The sequence below is a fragment of the Ictidomys tridecemlineatus genome, chromosome 8 (assembly GCF_052094955.1).
Source record: "Ictidomys tridecemlineatus isolate mIctTri1 chromosome 8, mIctTri1.hap1, whole genome shotgun sequence".
Taxonomy (NCBI): domain Eukaryota; kingdom Metazoa; phylum Chordata; class Mammalia; order Rodentia; family Sciuridae; genus Ictidomys; species Ictidomys tridecemlineatus.
The window spans coordinates 52087647-52105881 of NC_135484.1; the positions used below are offsets into that span (position 1 = coordinate 52087647).

An 18235-nucleotide genomic window follows, 5' to 3' on the forward strand; every position below is an offset into this window, starting at 1 on the left:
CATTTACTCTAGGACAGATTCTTGACAGGGAAACTAAAAGCTAAATTGTTAGCCATGTCTGCCAATTGAAGAATGACTTGGGATAAAGACAAAATATATTAGAATTATCCAGTAGTGGAGAAATATGATTCCATTAGAAAAAAAAAAGATTACCAACCTTTTGGTGGCATGTCTGATACATAAAATGAGGTTTCCTTGAGATCTAGAGGTCATTCAGTAGAAGTAGTTCCTTGTCATTAATAATTGATTTAAATGTTCTTTATTATTTCAGTAAAGGTCAATATCCACTATACATAAGTCTTACATGAAAACTTCATATTTTGATTTATTTGATGTGGATATTGCTCCAAATTTTAAGGATGCAAGTTAAGGAGATCTCAATGTTTGGGGGTATAGGAAGCCCTAAGTCTTTCTATCAGTTTATAAATGATGAGAATAAGATTCAGAAAGTTGAGTTTTTCACTGAATAGGAATTTGGATTCACTGTTTCCTCCTACCTTTCTCTTTTCCTCTCTCTCCTATTCCCTTCTTCTCCCTCACCATCTTTTTTTCTTCCTTTCCTCCTCTCTTCCTTTCTTACTTTTCTCTTTAGATTCTTCAGATTCTAAAACAATTTATTCAATATTTGTATAATTACCTGAAATGAAATTCCCATAACTAGTTTTAAAGTATTTAACACAATCTCTGCAAATCCATTTAATTTTTCCATCTTTTCTCAGATATTTGATATTTAAATATTAGAGGTTTTAAAATACAGATTGGCTTCCAACTTATTACACGGTTATTACTTCTATGATTTTTATCTTATTCACAAAGAAATTTACAGAAAATTGACTTTATTTTCTTATTTTAGTAAATTAAAATTTTTTCTCTACACATAAATAAAACATTATTATAATTTATAGGGATTTAGACCAAAATGAAACACATGCTCTTAAGATCTTCCATTAACCTGCATTATAACTATATTTTCACACAGATACTCTAATTAGAATTTTAGGGATCCGTGGTCTACAGTGAATAGGTAATTTAATGAATAATGAAGCTATTTTATGATAGTGTGGCAAAAGAAACACTTAACTGCTGGTGATCCAATACAACTTAATACAAGAATCCTAAACTTCTCTTATAAATCAATCAGAATGTTTTGCCCTAATGGTGAGAATCCATATAGGAAGAAAGAACTGGGAATGTAGCTCAGTGATCAAGCACATGCTTAGCATGTATGAGGCCCTAAGTTCATGCCTCAGTGAAACAAACAATCAGCATCAACAAAAAACGTAAGAAGTCATGAAGAATGGAGAATGATAGTTGTAAAGTTAGCTCTCAAAGTAAAATCAAATATACTTCCTTTTCCTAGGGACAATGGGGGACACAGCTTTGTCTAGCTTGAGGGCACAAATTCAACAGAGGGATATTCTCTTTCTCCCTCTCCTTCCCCTCCTTTCCTCTACCATCTTTGGACAACTACACCATGATCACTGTTGCCTATTGCCCTGGTTCTGGATGTCAATGTATAAACAGCATGGAGAGAAATTAGAACTAAGCATAATTTAGTGGCCATAGATTTCATTGATTCATTCGTTTCTACAAGCTAAGCTAGAGCTGTGAGCACAAGAAAAAGAGGGTGGATAGCTTAGTATTTTATGTTCAAGAATTGGTTGGTCTCTCCTTTGTCTTCCTCATTGTTTATTACTAGCTAGTTTGAGTTGCCTTTTGGCCAGTGTATGGTGGTCCACAGCCACCTCAACACGCTCTAGAAAAATGGAGATAGTTGATTCTCACTTGCAGTTCAATGCAGTAGGTTTACATGCTAATTGAAAGGATCTAGACATTGATTGCACTTGGTCAGCAGCTAAAATGGCCATATGAAAATTGATTATACTTAATGTTATATAATAACTCATTAACTGACTGGCTACATAACTTTTTGTGAGTTTGTGTATTGATATGACCCTCAATACATCTCTTGCATTACTAACTCCATCTTGGAATCTGCTCCTCAAAGAATGTGAACTGACAAACTTCTGAAATGCTCTCCTCTTTGAACTCTTGCTCCCTTCCAAATTTCCTGATGCAGGCAGCATGGTTTTATATCTCCTTATGATTCTATAGTCAAAATCTTTCATTGGCTTCCATTGTTTATGAGACAGTGATCAAAAATCACTCTCATTGTATAAGTAGTTGACTATTGCTTGGCCTCTCACTCTATGTCATCTTGTTCCAAGATTTCCTTTAGTTTCTTGAATGTTCTCTCCTTTTGCCATATAGTTTTACCTATCTCACTATCTTTTCCTCTACAGCTTTCAACTAATCATTTAGAATGCAGCTTAAACATTTCTTTCTCAGAGAAGTTTGATCTGATATCATGAAATTCATCATGTCCTCCTGTTATAATGATCTGTATCTTTATTTCATAAAACCTATCATTGCTATGACTCATATTTATTCTTGATGCTTTTATTAAAAGGCAACTCCCCCAAGAGACTGAGAGCTCCTGACTCAGCATCTACTGTTTTGCTTACTGATATCTGTACACCTAAAACAACAGCTAACACAGAGTAGTTACTAACAACTTTTATTAAGACAAATGAATGAAAATATTGAGAGGGTTATCCTTCATTCAAACCCATTTATTATAAAATTTTATTTCAAATAGACATTTACATTTTAAAACTTCTAATTTCTCCCAGTAAATTAGAGGTGTTTTTCAACCTTCCCCTCAGGCAGGAGCTTGATTAACATGAAACTTGAGAACATCTCCATTTCAAATAGCCTTTCCCTTTTCATGTCAATGGGCTGTTTAGAAGGATAGTGCTAGCCTAATAGCAATTCAGGCTTTGTGTACCTTGTAAAAGACAAGCAGACATAGAAAACAAAAGAGAAGTAACTATGCAACAGCACTTTGGAAATCAAGTTAGTTCCATAGATTTGGATTTCAGGGTGACCATTCATACATAAGGTTTTGACTGACTTAGGAATGTGATGGGTAAGGTAGATTTATTTTGAAAACACTCTTTGGTAATTTTTCTTCTAGATTCTTTAGAGAGTCCAGCTCAGGCTGGAGAGGGTCCAATATGTCCTAGAGATTAAGAGCATGGACTCCGAACTCATCATGACTGGACTTGAATTTTGATTTCATCACATTCTGGTTGTTGTAACCAGGGGAAACTATTAGCTTGTATAAGAACAGGCTCATCATATGTAACAAATGAATAAGAACTCCCATTTCACCTAATTTTATGAAGATTAATGAAGAACTTTATATCAAGTTCTTAACATAATAAATGTATAGTAAGTGTTAAGAATCCTCAGCTATTCAGTATTGGTCTGTTTTCTTGTGTTATTTTTTTGCATTTGAAGTTCCTGAATTAAAAACATGCCATTCCCAAATGTTTTCTCTGATATGTGGATATTGATCCATAATGGGGGAAGAATGGAGAAACTTTGGATTGGGCAGAGGGGAGTGAGGGGAGGGGAGGGAATGAAGGAAGGGGAGGGGTACAGGGCTGGGAAGGGTGGAATGAGATGGACATTATTACCCTATGTACATGTATGATTGCCTGAATAGTGTGGCTCCATTGTGTACAACCAGAGAAATGAAAAGCTGTGTTTCATTTGTATACAATGAAACAAAATGCATTCTGCTGTCATGTATAACTAATTAGAACAAATTTTTAAAAATGACTTTCTTGGGTAGAAATATTTTTCCATTCTGTTTGTTGATTTTCTACAATCATTTCCTATGAATGCATCAGGAGGCCTTGTATGTATTATGGTGCACACTGTGGAGGCGGTGTAATGTCTTCCATAGTCAGACTTCCACTACCTACAAGCCACCATGCAATCCCTTAGTTTCTGGTGACTCAGTATCTTCCTATATGAAATGGTGATAATAGAAGTTTCTATTTCATAGGTTTTGTGAGCAATAAATAAGTTAATGAATATACAGGCCATTACAAAATGCCAGGCATATGATGTTTGACATTAGTGAGCCTTATCAGTAATTTTAAAGTTCTTTGAAGGCAAGGACTGTGACAATGAATTCTTTATTCTTTTTCACAAAGTACTTGCCTTTGTTCTGAGCATGTAGCAAATGTTCAATATATAAATGCTTGATAACTGATTAGCTATTTAGTATGCACAAGAAGGCCTTAATTATAAGTCTGCATTTATCTATATTTGAATACTTTTTTCTCTGAGCCTAGGTTTGAGTCCTATTTAATACTTGGCACCAGATTTTCATCTCATTTGGAATGTGTTACATGGTTTCGATGATACAGTTTTAATGAAAGAATTTTTATATTCCTAAGTAGTAGCCCAAATTTCAATAGCATATTCATAATCAGGTTTTGTTGTCCTTTCCTGAACTGACTGCTGGTCTAGAAATCTGATCGCAAATTAGTGGTTATTTGCTCATGCCAAACTGTATATATTACACTCAAAGGAAATAATAAACTTCGGAAAAAGGACTGAAATTTCTGGGTAGTCTTTTAACAAAACTGCAATCCCTTAGATTGGGAAGTCTTATTCAAAGATCAAAAAACATGTAATTAGGAGATAGGCTTCAATTTCCAGAAATAATCTTTAGTGACTGTTTGATTGAAGAATGTCTATCTGAGGGATACATAATAATTTAAAATTGTAATTTGCTTAATATTGGCTCCTTTGAACAAGCAGTGATTACCAGCTTAGGTCTAAATCCCACACAGCTGTTCCCTCACATTTTGTTTATGATTCAGGCCACTTGACCCTACTGTTAACTTCTTGAAAATTTTCATGTATTTATGTAAGTGTGTGCACATAAGTAATGCATCTCAAATTTATAATTCCAATATTAAAAATGGGCCAACACCCATAAAGTTTAGGCAAAAAAAAGTCATTATGCAAATTATGTTTCCAAGTTAAAATTTTTTTTAAAAATTATGACTTTTTGGGTATAATTTAAAAAACTATGTGATGGAGAATCTTACTTCCCTAGAAAAAGGATTGCTAAATTGCAGTTTTTACTATTCCTCAATGGAAAGCAGCATATATAGTGGTTAAGACTTGTGGTTGTAGAGTTAGGTAATTCTGGGTTAAAAGTCCCAACTTTGTCACTTTCTACTTGTGTAGAAATATAATTAATATCATCCAGTCTCAGTATTGATACCTGAAAATAAAGATACTTTGGATCCTTTCTTATGGAAATATAGTAGAGCTTGAATGAGATAATCCATCCAAAAAATTAGCCTAGGGCTTTGAAAATAATATGCTCACAAATAACGTTATTATTAATATTTTTTATACTTCAGTAAAAAATTCTATATTTTCTTAGGTTAACAATCAAGTTTATCCATGTGAGTCTGCAGAGTTTCCCTATTTTTTGATACTTCACTTTCCTTTTTCGTTTTGTTAAATTTCTTATAAGAATAGTATACAGAGAGAAGATAGATTAAGTGGTTGAGACAAAAAAAAAATGCTGATTGCCTCTCGTATAATCATCCTGAGATAGGTAAATAATTCTAGGCAGGAGCTAGGTTTGTTCAGTCAGGTTATGAGGAGTAGCTTCCTTTCATATCTTTTTTTGCCCATGATCTCCTAGGATGATATCTTTTCTCTTATGTGGCTGGAACTTGTTCCCCCAAACCTTGCCTATACTAACCTTTAAGAAGGAGAAAGTAGAGACCCAACAGCTTTCTTTCTGAGAGTTGGCCCCCAAGTGGCATATTCCAATTTCATTCACATCTCATTGATCACAATGTAGTCACATGGGAAAGTCTACCAGTAAGGAGGATGTGAAAGGGAGTGTCTCAGTGGCTCTTTGCCAAGAAAAAATGCAAGGTTTCTATGACTAAAGTGAAGGAGACAGTTTGCAGTCTCTAGCACAAATAATGGTATGCATTATGAAAACATTTTTAGACCAGGGGCCAAGATAACTGAGATTATGTCTTAGATCATGTCAAAGTAGACATGTGACCTTGAAACCATTGTACTTTAGTGGTCTCAGCTTTCTATAGTTCTCATTGTCCTATCTCCTCACTGTGTAGGGCACTCTGTTGTCACATACATAACAATAATTAACACAGATTGGGCCCTTGCTAACTTATCTTATTTTACATGAATTATCTCATTAAATACTCTCAACTCCTCTGTGGGGTAGACACTATTATTAACTTTGATTTTTTTTTTTTTAAGGAAAAGACTCTATTTTTTATTGGCTTCATTTTAAATTTTAAAATCAGGTAACACTTTATTCCATAAAACAGAATCAGTTTTCCTATGAGCCAAGCAGTCATCAAAAATAATTTGATGAGTTCACATCAGAGTATTTATTTTGCTTACACAAAATAAGGACAAGGAATCTTCACTATTTTGCCAGTTGAGAATGGCTGTTCTCCCTCCAATCCAGATTTCTCTTGGAGGAACAGATGTGTCAGCTTGGTTTGATTGACTTCATGTTGATTCCCCCTCTACACCCCGGGAATATTGTCTCTGTTGAAAAACTGGCTTCACAAAGAAGATGGCAGCAGGAAAACTTCAGAATCTAAAGCTTAAAAATAAGTCTTGGGCAATGTGAGGTTATTTTCTGTCTCTGGGAAAGATCTGGTGTCTGAGGCCTGGGAACAGAGGCAAAGTCCCCAGCTGCTCATCCAGGAGATGTCACTCTCAGTTGCTTCTGGTGTCCTGACCTGTGCTCACCCAAAATGATGGTGGGTAAGGAGCAGCAGGTCAGGGTCCCCTTGACCCTCTGGGAGACAGTGCTCTCCCTGGGCAGACCCTGGGGCTGAGAGTCAGTGGCCAGGGGAGAATCATGTCAACGACTATCTGCTTGTGGTCCCTGAAGTCGTGGGGCAGGGATGCAGGAGGCAGCTAGTGTCACAAGACGTCCCTGTCCCCAGCCAGGCCGGGTACCTGGCTAAGTGACGAGAAAGGTGCCTCCTCAGAGACTGGCCTCCGCGGCTGGTCTCACTTCCTCCCGGCACCTCCTGGAAAAAGAGGAACTGACACCCAGGGGAAGGCCAGGAAGTGAGGCCACTGTCACATTCAAATTCAGGGTGCAACAGCTCAGTCTGCCCCCCAACAGGCCCCATACTCAGCTCCTCTTCATGTGCCATGTCCCTTCTGAGAGTCACACCCTGCCCTTTATAGGCACAAGGACCCAGAAGTTCCAGGGATACATCCATGTTTAGGCCCTCGGATCAGGAAGTTCCTCTGTGTCCATGTTTAGGCCCCCAGATCCGGAAGTTCCAAAGGTGCACATCCTGTTGAGACTCTAGGATCGGGAAGTTCCTTAGTTTAGGCCCCCGGATCCAGAAGTTCCTTAGTTGCACATCCATGTTGAGACTCTAGGATTGGAAAGTTCCTCAGGCATTCATGTTTAGGGCCCTGGATCAGGAAGTTCCTCAGGTGCACGACCATCTTTGGGCCCTCAGATCCGGAAGTGCCTCTGGCGTCCATGTTTAGGCTGCAGCATCCAGAAGTTCCTCAGGCGCATGTCCATGTTTAAACCCCTGGATCCAGAAGTGCTTCATGCATCCATGTTTAGGCCCCCGGATCTGGAAGTGCCTCAGGCATCCATGATTAGGCTCTAGGATCTGGAAGTTCCTCAGGCGCACGCCCATGTTTAAGCCCCAGGATCTGGAAGTTCTCAGTCCTCCATGTTTAGACTGTAGCATCCAGAAGTTCCTCAGGTTCACATGCATGTTTAGGCCCCTGGATCCAGAAGTTCCTTTGGTGCACGTCCATGTTGAGCTCTAGGATCTGGAAGTTCCTCAGGCGTCCATGTTTAGGCCCCCGGGTCTGGAAGTTCCTCAGGTACACATCCATGTTTAGGCTCAAGGATTACTAACTTTGATTTCTAGAGAAGGAAATTGAAACATGAATAGTTAAGTAACTTGTGCAGTTGAAATTCAACCTCAGAGTTCTTAACTCCACAACTCTTCAAGTATTCATGTGAAGAGTAAGAACTTATTTTACTCCTTAACTGAAATGTTATGTCAGTTTCTTATGTCTAGTGTATCAAATTACCACAGATTAGCAGTTGAAAAGCCGATTATTTATTTAAGATAATAAATATCTTACAGTCCTGCAGGTCATAGGTCTGAAATGGGTCATGTGGGGCTAAAATCAAGATTTGGCAGCACTGGTTCCTTTTGGAGGTTCCAAGCATGAGACTATTTCCTTGCCTTACCAGCTTTTAGAGATGAGCTGCATTCCTTGGCTGATGACCCGCCAGTAATCACAACACTCCAAACTTTGTTTACATCATCGAATCTCCTCTCATTTCTGCCTTCCTCTTTCACTTGTGAGGACACTGTGATTATACTAAGGATAATTCAAGGTCATTTGTGAATGTTGAAATTCTTAATTAAATCACATCTGTAAAGTTGCTTTGTCATATGAGGTAACATTCACAAGTTCCAAGGATGTAGATAAGCACATCTTGTTCTGCTTACCACAAACATTTCCTTAAGTATATCAATAACTATTAACTAGCTAATTCTAGGGACTTCCTCAAGCATCCCTACCTTTGACCTACATGTAAATGTTGATATGGTCCATTACATTCTCTTTCTAAACTCTCCTCACTTGCAATTTCATAATTACAATTTGTCGGAGTTTCCTTTGTCTTTGATGACTAATTTTACCTTTTTAATTTCTTCTCTTTGTCCTAGTCCCTCTCACTGTTGATGTTTTCCAGGGACTTTTAGAATTCATTATTCTTCTCACTCTACGTTACGTGTGCTGATGTGTGTTGATATACTTGCACCTGATCTTTTAACAGAATCTGTAATCACCATGTAGACAGCACCAGCATTTGTGACTTTAAAGCTGGCTTTGCTCTCAAATTTCAATGCAACATTTTAAAGATGTCTCTTTCCATGATTATTCTGATGTCTAATTTCAAGATGAAATTATGGTCTACTTTCCATATCTGGGTTTAATATTTTTGTGGATGTCCTTATTTTTGTCTTCTCAGTCATCTTGATACAAGGACTCAGTGTACCTGAAACACTTATATCTCATTTCTTCCTCAAATTGTCCTTTCTATTTGCATAACATGCTGTTAATTTTTTCAATTTGCTCAATTTCCACTTTCATTTTTTCCAGTTCTTATTAACACAACAAACTAGTTTGTACAATGCTGTCTTATCACTCTCCTCCAGCTCAAGTACCTTTATTTATAGAATCACATAGTTTTTCAGAACCTCCTTCATCTATTTTCAACAATATTTCTTCTGATGTACATTTATGTACTTTTTGCTTCTGGCAACTGGGACTCCTCTCCTTTCTGTCTTATCAAGCACCTACTTATCTCTGTCCTTGCTCTCATAATTCTCTTAAACCTGGCACCTCTTTTTCATTAATTATACGTTTATCTAAATTCAATTCATTCTTTAGAATTCCATTTAGTGCTCTGCATCTACTGGGAAGCCTTCAGGTAGTCTCTCCCTTTTGAATTGCCATCTTTTATCAAATTTAATATATTTTATTCAATTTCATAGTTATTTTTGAAAATGTCACTAAAGAAAAAAATTGTATTTGGTTCATCACTCAACATATTCTTAAAAGTGTGAATAGAAATATTCTTAAAAGTGTGAATCTCTAAAATGGGAAAGTTCGACAAAAGTCATGGTTTTCAGTTTGGAAAATGAGAAAAAGTATCAAAACCTTGGGTTTGTGTAATTGTTTAAAAAATACTATAAAGGACTTAAAGAAATTAAAACCTATTTTAAAAAATTAAATATTGAAAAAGGGCATATCTTTGGTTATGTTTGCTGTACATTTTAGTGAATGCCAGTGTGGGTTTGAGGCCAGCTGCTTGGGTTTGAATCTGGCCAGGGTGGGCAATAAGTTATTTAACCTCTTTGTTCTTCGTGTCTCTCCTCTCAAAAGCTGAGAAATAGCACTAGCTACTTCAGAAGGAAGCTCAGAATACATAGAAGAGTTAGCACATGATAAATTTCCAGTACATTTAGTCAATTATCAGCCAATCATTATTTCTCAAAAAGCAAATTTAACTTTAAAATATTGAGATACTTGGGGCAGATAATTTTTAGCATTTCATATCCCTAAATCTCTATTATTTTAACACCAGTATAATTCTATCTAATCTATTCCATCATATGGATTTACATACAGAGATAGTTAATTGGTAACTATTTCATTTTTATTATGGTTTTATTAGTCATTTAGCACTTTTAAGACTTACTCATTTTGAGTAAGTACTTAATGATTTTATCTTTTTTATTTTGTGGCAATAAGCTTATAAAGAATAGAGAGAGGTCTTTAAAATTATTATTCGGGGAAAATTTCTATCCTTTAGTTTATATTATAACCTTATAATAGTTTATAATATAGTCTTGATCTCTAGTACTGACAAATTATAGTACTTATAACTCTTGCTTGTATGTGTGACTAAATGTACATTTAGTACATTAAATTCACATAAAATTTGGTTAAGTAATTACAATAAAATGCATTGTTTTATAGTTTGCTTATATTTAAAAAGCCTATTCTTCCTCCCCTCTTTGTATGCTTTTACTTTGAGTGAAACAGTTTCATTGTTATAATTTCTTGTTTGAATCATATGTCAACCAGAGTACAAAGACCATATGAAGTTAGATACTATGGAAACGAACAGAAAATTATTTGTTTAGACTTTAAAAAATCTGCCAATATATTTTAGCTGAGCAAAGTTCTATAAGTAGAAAACCATTTGCTAAAAATTTCCATTTTAAAATTAAGGTTGCTATAGAAAGATATTAACTTGCCACTGTTTGCATATTCATACTGTTAATTGAGAGCATTTGTTTAACCATGCTAAAATTGTTAGAACTAACTCAGATTGCAGTTAGAATGCATAATAAAACTTTTACATTCTGAGTAATTGTTGTGGTGTGAGGCAATTAATAGAGACTTGTCTATATATCTAAGTGAATTTTTAAAATTAATAAACATTTGTATTGACTCTTTACCACTTCATCAAGATAAGACACAATCTCTGTAAACATTACCTAGTTATTTAAAAATTCAAAATATACTTACATAAATGTAAAATTCTGATGACTGACTATAATAACTTTTTTCTTTATACTTTTCTTATCTGGCATATTATCAGATTACAAATATACAAGTTTGCTTTAGTTCATATTCCTATTTCAAACAAAATTTGGCCAGAGTAATTTTCTGGAAAATGAGGTTCAAAAATTCCTAGGTTTTCAACTCATAAACTAACAAGGGAAATGTTCATTTGTACTTCAATTACAGAATCTATACTGGTGTTGCTAGTAAGTATAAATATGTTTGTTTTTTTTTAAAAAATTCATTGGTAAAGTCTGCTGACAACTAAAGACATGGTCCATTTTATGAATGTTTTAACAGAGATGTATTTGGAAGGGAATCTGAAGGCATGATAAAAGTCCTATACTTGATGAATATCATAATAAATTTCAAACTCTTGCCTATAGTTGAAATAATTCATGCATATATAAGTTTTGTTATATAATTAATATACAACTAAATACATAACATTGGTTTCAGCTTTGGTCACACATTTGACTCATTTAGGGTGTGAAAAAAATAGTCATTAACATCACAATCTCTGGGAGTAAAGTTGTAGTATCTATGATTTTTAAGAATTCCTAAAGTGATTCCAATGCTCAATCAGGTTTGTGCATCATTGGGATAAGTACTTTCTTTTTTTTTTCTACAAGATTCACATATGTGAATATACAATACCTGAGTATATGTATACATATACACACGTACATAATTATATGCATATATCTACATGAAAATTTACATACACAGGTATAATAAGATGTTATTCTTTAATTTGGCATGTTTGAATTTTACAATGATGACATTTATTATTATAAGGCTAACTCAATGAGCTAAGTTATTAGCTCCCTGATGTATTCTTACTTAAGCCTCACAATACTCTTTTGCAATGTGTATTCTCTCCATTCTAATGATGAAAAAACCGAGGCATCTTGATGTCAAGTTACTTGTTCAATGTCATACCACCAGCGTGTGGTGTGGCCAGAATTTGAAAACGATTCCTCTGAAATCAGATTCTGGGTTGCTAATCATTTTGCTACACTGTAATTAATAGTAAATTATAGTTTATCAATTACATGGTTATATCTTTAAACTTAGATAATATTTAAGACTGCTGTGGAAACATAGATAAGGTCATCAGAGATATTTTTTACTATATAGGTATTACTTGATATAAAAAGCTAATTTACTAAAATCTATGTTTCAATATACTCTTTAAAAAGTTAAGTGTATCCTACTTTAAAATATAATCTCTGACTGATGTGCAGAAACCTGATATTATTTGTAAGATTATAAGAAACCAGGAATTCTCTCTTTTAGGGAATGTAGACTGATACATTAAATCTGTTTACTCTGGGAGTTCTTTGTTCTTTGATTTCAGAAAGATGTTTCAATATTTAGGCTAAACTACCCTGACACCGGTAGATGGCAGCAACTTTCTGTTATTGAGCACTTTGCTTTTACTGTACCCTCGCCTGGAGAACAGACTGAAATAAGATGTAGGACCACAATCTGTGGTGGTGGTACACAAATGGAAGTGTATTTTCTATTGGCTTTCCAAAAGCAATTTTCTATTATTGGTTTTGAAAACCTATTCCATGCCTTTTATTTGAATAGGGATTGAATTGTATTTGCCTGGATCTGAACTAAACTCAGGACATTCTCAACAAAAGTCATATTCAAGAGCATTCTGTTATTCTTTGACATTTCTTTCATACAGGCAGTTACATACTTTTTCCTAAATACAGTGACCTGCGTGGTATAAGTAGAATTCCAAAAGCAATGATCCAACAAATTTACTAACAGTTCCAGTAAATTTGCTTCATGGATCTCGAATCCAATGATTGCCTTCTGCTTCTGGCATTTTCTGCCTAATATACCATGTAATATGGTTCGAATCGAAAGTTTTATTTTGTCAAATCATTCACCAGAGAGACCAGTGAAGCCCTTTGCTGTGTTTTAGACAAATTGAAGCCACTGATGGCACGGGTTGCCTTGCTCCTGAAGGCTTTATTAGAGTTGTTAAGGAAAAAAGTCATACATACAACTATTGTCCTTTGAGTAAGTTTACTTAAATATCTTGGCTGCTTCGTATTTTTATGTTAAATACGCAGAGATATTCAGACGGCTATTATTAAGATAACTTCTTGTTTTGAATACCATCCTTTGAATTGAATAATTGGTATTGATGAAAAAGGATGTTTCAATTAATACATTTTAAAAGAATTAGAACATTAGCTCTCCAGGCCCAAAACACTGGGAAATTTCCCAGCATTGTTTTACTTTAAAGAAACAGAGAGAAACTTTTTATGGATCTGATCTTCCAGGGGTTGTCCTAGGAATACTATTCAGATAAGTTTTGGCATTGCTATAGCATGCAGGCTTCTGATGTCTGTTTTTATTTTATTTTTAAAAAATTTTCAGAGGACCATAATCCAATAAATAAATATATATATATTTTTGAAAACAGGACACAGTATTCAAAATTGGCACATTCAAGTAAATATGTATGTTTACTGAGGCCAAATTAGAGATGAAATGAATCGAAAGCACTTATTTGTGGAAACTCATTTCTTTACATAATTGTTCCTAACAGGAAGATGAAAGATAATGAGCTCCAGGGATTTACCCTACAATTAACATTACACTGTCATGGACACAATGACCATGAAGTGAACACAATTGATATTGTTGGATGCTTTTACAATTCTGACATATAAGGACAAAAGAAATGTCTGCTTTTTGTTGACTTAGTGAAGTAGTGTCTTTATAAAACATCTCTAGGGATATGATTAACACTGAAAAACCATCTTATACTAGCATCGTAAATGGAATAATTTTGTTTTATAGAACTTCCATTTAACCATTTTTAATTGATTTAAATAAAAGAGACTATTAGAATAGTCAGTTTCTGTTTTATAAAAGTGTTAATGAACCAGAGAAAGATACCTTTACTTTATTTCTACCAGCATCATGGTAAATAACACAGCTGAAAATAATGAGTATCCATGATCCAAAGAAATTGGGTTTAGTAACAACAATCAAAGGAAAAGGGAGAGAAAAGGGAAAGGCAGAGAGAAGGGAAATTGCACGGAAATGGAAGGAGACCCTCATTGTGACACAAAATTATATAAAAGAGGATGTGAGGAAAAAGGGGGAAAAAAACAAGAAAGACAATTGGATTACAGCAGATAAGGTAGAGAGAGAAGATGGGACAAAAGTCACTAATATGGCATTATGCAAAAACATGGATGTGTAACCGATGTGATTCTGCAATCTGTATTTGGGGTAAAAATGGGAGTTTATACCCCACTTGAATCAAATGTATGAAGATGATATGTCAAGAGCGCTTTGTAATGTTTTGAATAACCAATAAAAAAACATTTTCCCATGTAAAAAAAATGACATTGGTGAGTTACTGTGATCATTTTATACATAGTAGAACTACATTTAATTCTTTGTCCTACTTATAAAAGTCACTAGACGCGAAACCATCAACTTTCAAAGTTTGTATATAACATTATGAAGTATTTTAAATTCTATTTTAAAAATATTTATTATTTAGCCTTTAGTGGACACAACATCTTTATTTTATTTATTTTTTTAGGTAGTGCTGAGGATCAAACCCCATGCCTCACGCATGCTAGGTGAAGGAGCTACTACTTGAGCCACATCCCCAACACTCTCTTAAATTCTTATTTTCACCTTGCTTCTTTATGATAATGAGAATTCAAATTTATGGGTAATATATCATTCACTGAACAACTTGTCAGTCCAAATCAATCCTTCTACTACTGTATTGTCACTGGAGTGTTATGTTAATCTTCCTACAAACGTGTGCGGAACATTTCATTGATTATGCCAATTCTTAAAAATACAAATGTGCCGAGCCCTAATATCCAGAGTATACAAACAACTCAAAAATTAAACATTAAGAAAACAAACAACCCAATCAACAAATGGGCCAAGGACCTGAACAGACACTTCTCAGAGAAGGATATACAATTAATCAAAAAATACACGGAAAAAATGCCCACCCTCTCTAGCAATCAGAGAAATGCAAATTAAAACCACTCTAAGACACCAAATCAGTCCAGTAAGAATGGCAGCCATTAGGAAGTCAAACAACAACAAGTGCTGGCAAGGATGTGGGGGAAAAGGTACACTTGTACATTGCTGGTGCGACTGCAAATTGGTGCAGCCAATTTGGAAAGCATTATGGAGATTCCTGGGAAAGCTGGGAATGGAACCACCATTCGACCCAGCTATTCCCCTTCTCGGACTATTCCCAAAGACCTAAAAAGAGCATACTATAGGGATACAGCTACATCAAGGCTCATAGCAGCACAATTCACAATAGCTAGAATGTGGAACCAACCTAGATGCCAGTCAACAGATGAATGGATTAAAAAAATGTGGCATTTGTACACGGTGGAATATTACTCAGCACTAAAAAATAACAAAACCACGGCATTTGCAGGGAAATGGATGGCATTAGAGGAGATTATGCTAAGTGAAGTTAGCCAATCCCTAGAAAAGAAATGCTGAATGTCTTCTTTCATATAAGGAGGGGGACTCAAAACAGAGCAGGCTGGAAGAGCATGAAAAGAAGATTACCAATTGGAAGGGACAAGAGGTGGGAGGGAATGGGAGAGAGAAGGGGAATTTCATGGAAATGGAAGGATACCCTCATTGTTATATAAAATTACATATAAGACGATGTGAGGGGAAAGGGGAAAAAAGGAGAGAAATGAATTACAGTAGCTGGGGTAGAGAGAGATTATGGGAGGGGAGGGGACAGAAGGGGGGATAGGGAGGGAATACAAAAGGCAGCAGAATATAACAGACACTAGTATGGCAGTATGTATCAACTTGGACGTATAACCAATGTGATCCTGCAAACTGTACACGTGGTAAAAGTAAGAATTCATACCCCACTTGAATCAAATGTATGAAATATGATATGTCAAGATCATTGTAATGTTTTGAGCAACCAATAAAAATTTAAAAAAAGAGACAAGAAGAGACGAGGCCCATATTGAAGAGATTTAAAAATTCTACTGAAATCTATAAGAAAATGTTTGAATGAATTATGAGGTATTAAAAGAAGTACAAACTTAATGTCTTGCATAGAATTTATCACCCTATGTTTATAGACTCAAAAAGCTTTCATTATTTTAACCTTCAACGGTGTTTTAACAAAGCCACATTATTAAGGGCTCTCTACTTCTGGCTTATTCTTTCTTACTCAGTCTTTTGCCCCATATGAGATCCTCACCACCACAGTCGTCAATGGCTGACCTCGCATTATAATTCAAGGATCACTCTATGGAACATCTTCTCCACTGATTGACTGTATTCAATTGCACTTCACAGCAGGAAATGTATATAACACAGCTTTATGTTGTTCACAATATCTATCACAATACCTTGTGCTTTTGGGGCACTGAATATATGTATAAGGATACCCTTATGATTATTGGATGCTTTTTGTCACATGTGCTCGCGAATGAGCCGGGGTTTTCCCTCCATATCCCCCATAGCTTCCAGGAACATTCCAAACATATTTAGAAGAAGAGAAATGCTTTCATTTGGATGGTCAGTTTCGAATACAGTAGGTAGGTTTCTCTCTCAGATAGAAATATAAAATGACAAACAGCTGTGGTCAGAGTGAACCATGCCAGAAGACTGAATCTGAGTGATCAGAAATGCCTTTCAGCAGGAGGAGCAACCACCACTGGAACCAGATTCAAGCCAAATGTGATAGGTCTTACACTGAAAAAGGATCATTATTTGTGATTGAAAACAATAAACAAACACAGAACACCTAAAGAGAAGGAGGCACCCTGCTATAATTTGGATCTGAAATGCTGCCCAAAGGTCATGTGTTGAAAGCTTGGACCCCAATCTACCAGCATTCAGAACGGACTCTACAGAAAGGTGAATTGAATCCTGAGCTCTAACCTCATCTGTGGATCAATCCACTGATGGGTTCATGATTGGACAGGACTATTGGGAGTTGGTCAAAACTGTGGGGGCGGTAGGGCCTAGTTGGAGGGTAGGCCATTGGAGTTGATTCCCTGGACGGGTACATCATATTCCTCAGTCCTCTCTTCCCCTCACCATTTCCCTGATCTCCATGAGTTGAGAGGCTCTGTTTTGAAGCCAGGCTCTCTGCCATGGTAATCTGCCTCACTTCAGGCCACAGCAATGGAGCCTGAAATTGAACCAAAATAAATATTTACTCATTTAATTTTCTCAGGTATGTTGTCAAAGTGATGAAAAAGTCTTCTCACACACACAAACACACACACACACACACACACACACACACACAAACACAGGAGGAATGGTCTAAAGGGAGAAAAGGACACTTGGTATTGTTGATGCCTTCTTCAACAGTAGACACAGCTGGGGTACAGCGTGGATTCTCACTTCAGCAGATGCTAAAAGGGGCTTGAATTTTTATATTAGTCTTTTATGAGGAGAGACTGACTAACACAGGCCTGACTTCTCTCTCAGATTTGGAGATGAATAAGAAGGACCAAGAAGATTTCCTTTTCTAGCCCAGGACACAAATGCAGTCACTAGTTTCTGATAGCAATCGGAGTAATTATGTCTACTTGCTCCGCTATCTCGAAGGCAAGAGACATTATGAGGTGATTCATATAATCCTTAGGATCTACTTAACCATTAATTTTCCAAAAATTCTTCCTTTTTTTAAATTTTATTTCTGCCACCTTGAGGTTTTGTTTCCTGAACAGACATAGAGAAAGAACAGCTCAAGGAAAAGAGTCTCCTGAAAATGGGCTCTGGGAAGAGAGTAATGGGAGCAAACCCAAACCCCTTCTAAAGGGTAATAAGGAAAATGATCCTAAACAAAACAAAAAGCAAATATGAACAAAGTGGCAGCAGGCTCTGTTTGTTGGCCACTTTCTCTGCACCAGCCATCAGGTGAGAACTACACACTATGTTGTCATTTACTGTTCAACTCATGCTTGTGAGAGAGGTCTTATAAATGCGCTCTGTCAGTTTAGCTCCAAAATTGCTCTGGTCCCAATGGGTATGTCTGTTACAGCCCACGTGCTTCATCTCTTTGCTTTGTCCCCAACTCTACAAAACTGCCTCCTCATTAACTTGTTGGAATTTAAACACCTTGGAAAGCAGGGCCTTATCTTAACTCCTTCTG

The 18235-nt window shown here is 35.8% G+C and overlaps 1 long non-coding RNA gene across 1 annotated transcript; it reads right to left on the reverse strand.

The window, feature by feature from the left end:
* Nucleotides 1-1351: 1351 nt before the first annotated feature.
* On the reverse strand, nt 1352-17163 carry LOC144366113 (uncharacterized). The gene is made up of 2 exons (XR_013424974.1): nt 17011-17163; nt 1352-7840 (listed from the first exon to the last, which is right to left on the reverse strand). It is a non-coding gene; the product is annotated as an uncharacterized LOC144366113 (long non-coding RNA).
* Nucleotides 17164-18235: the final 1072 nt, after the last annotated feature.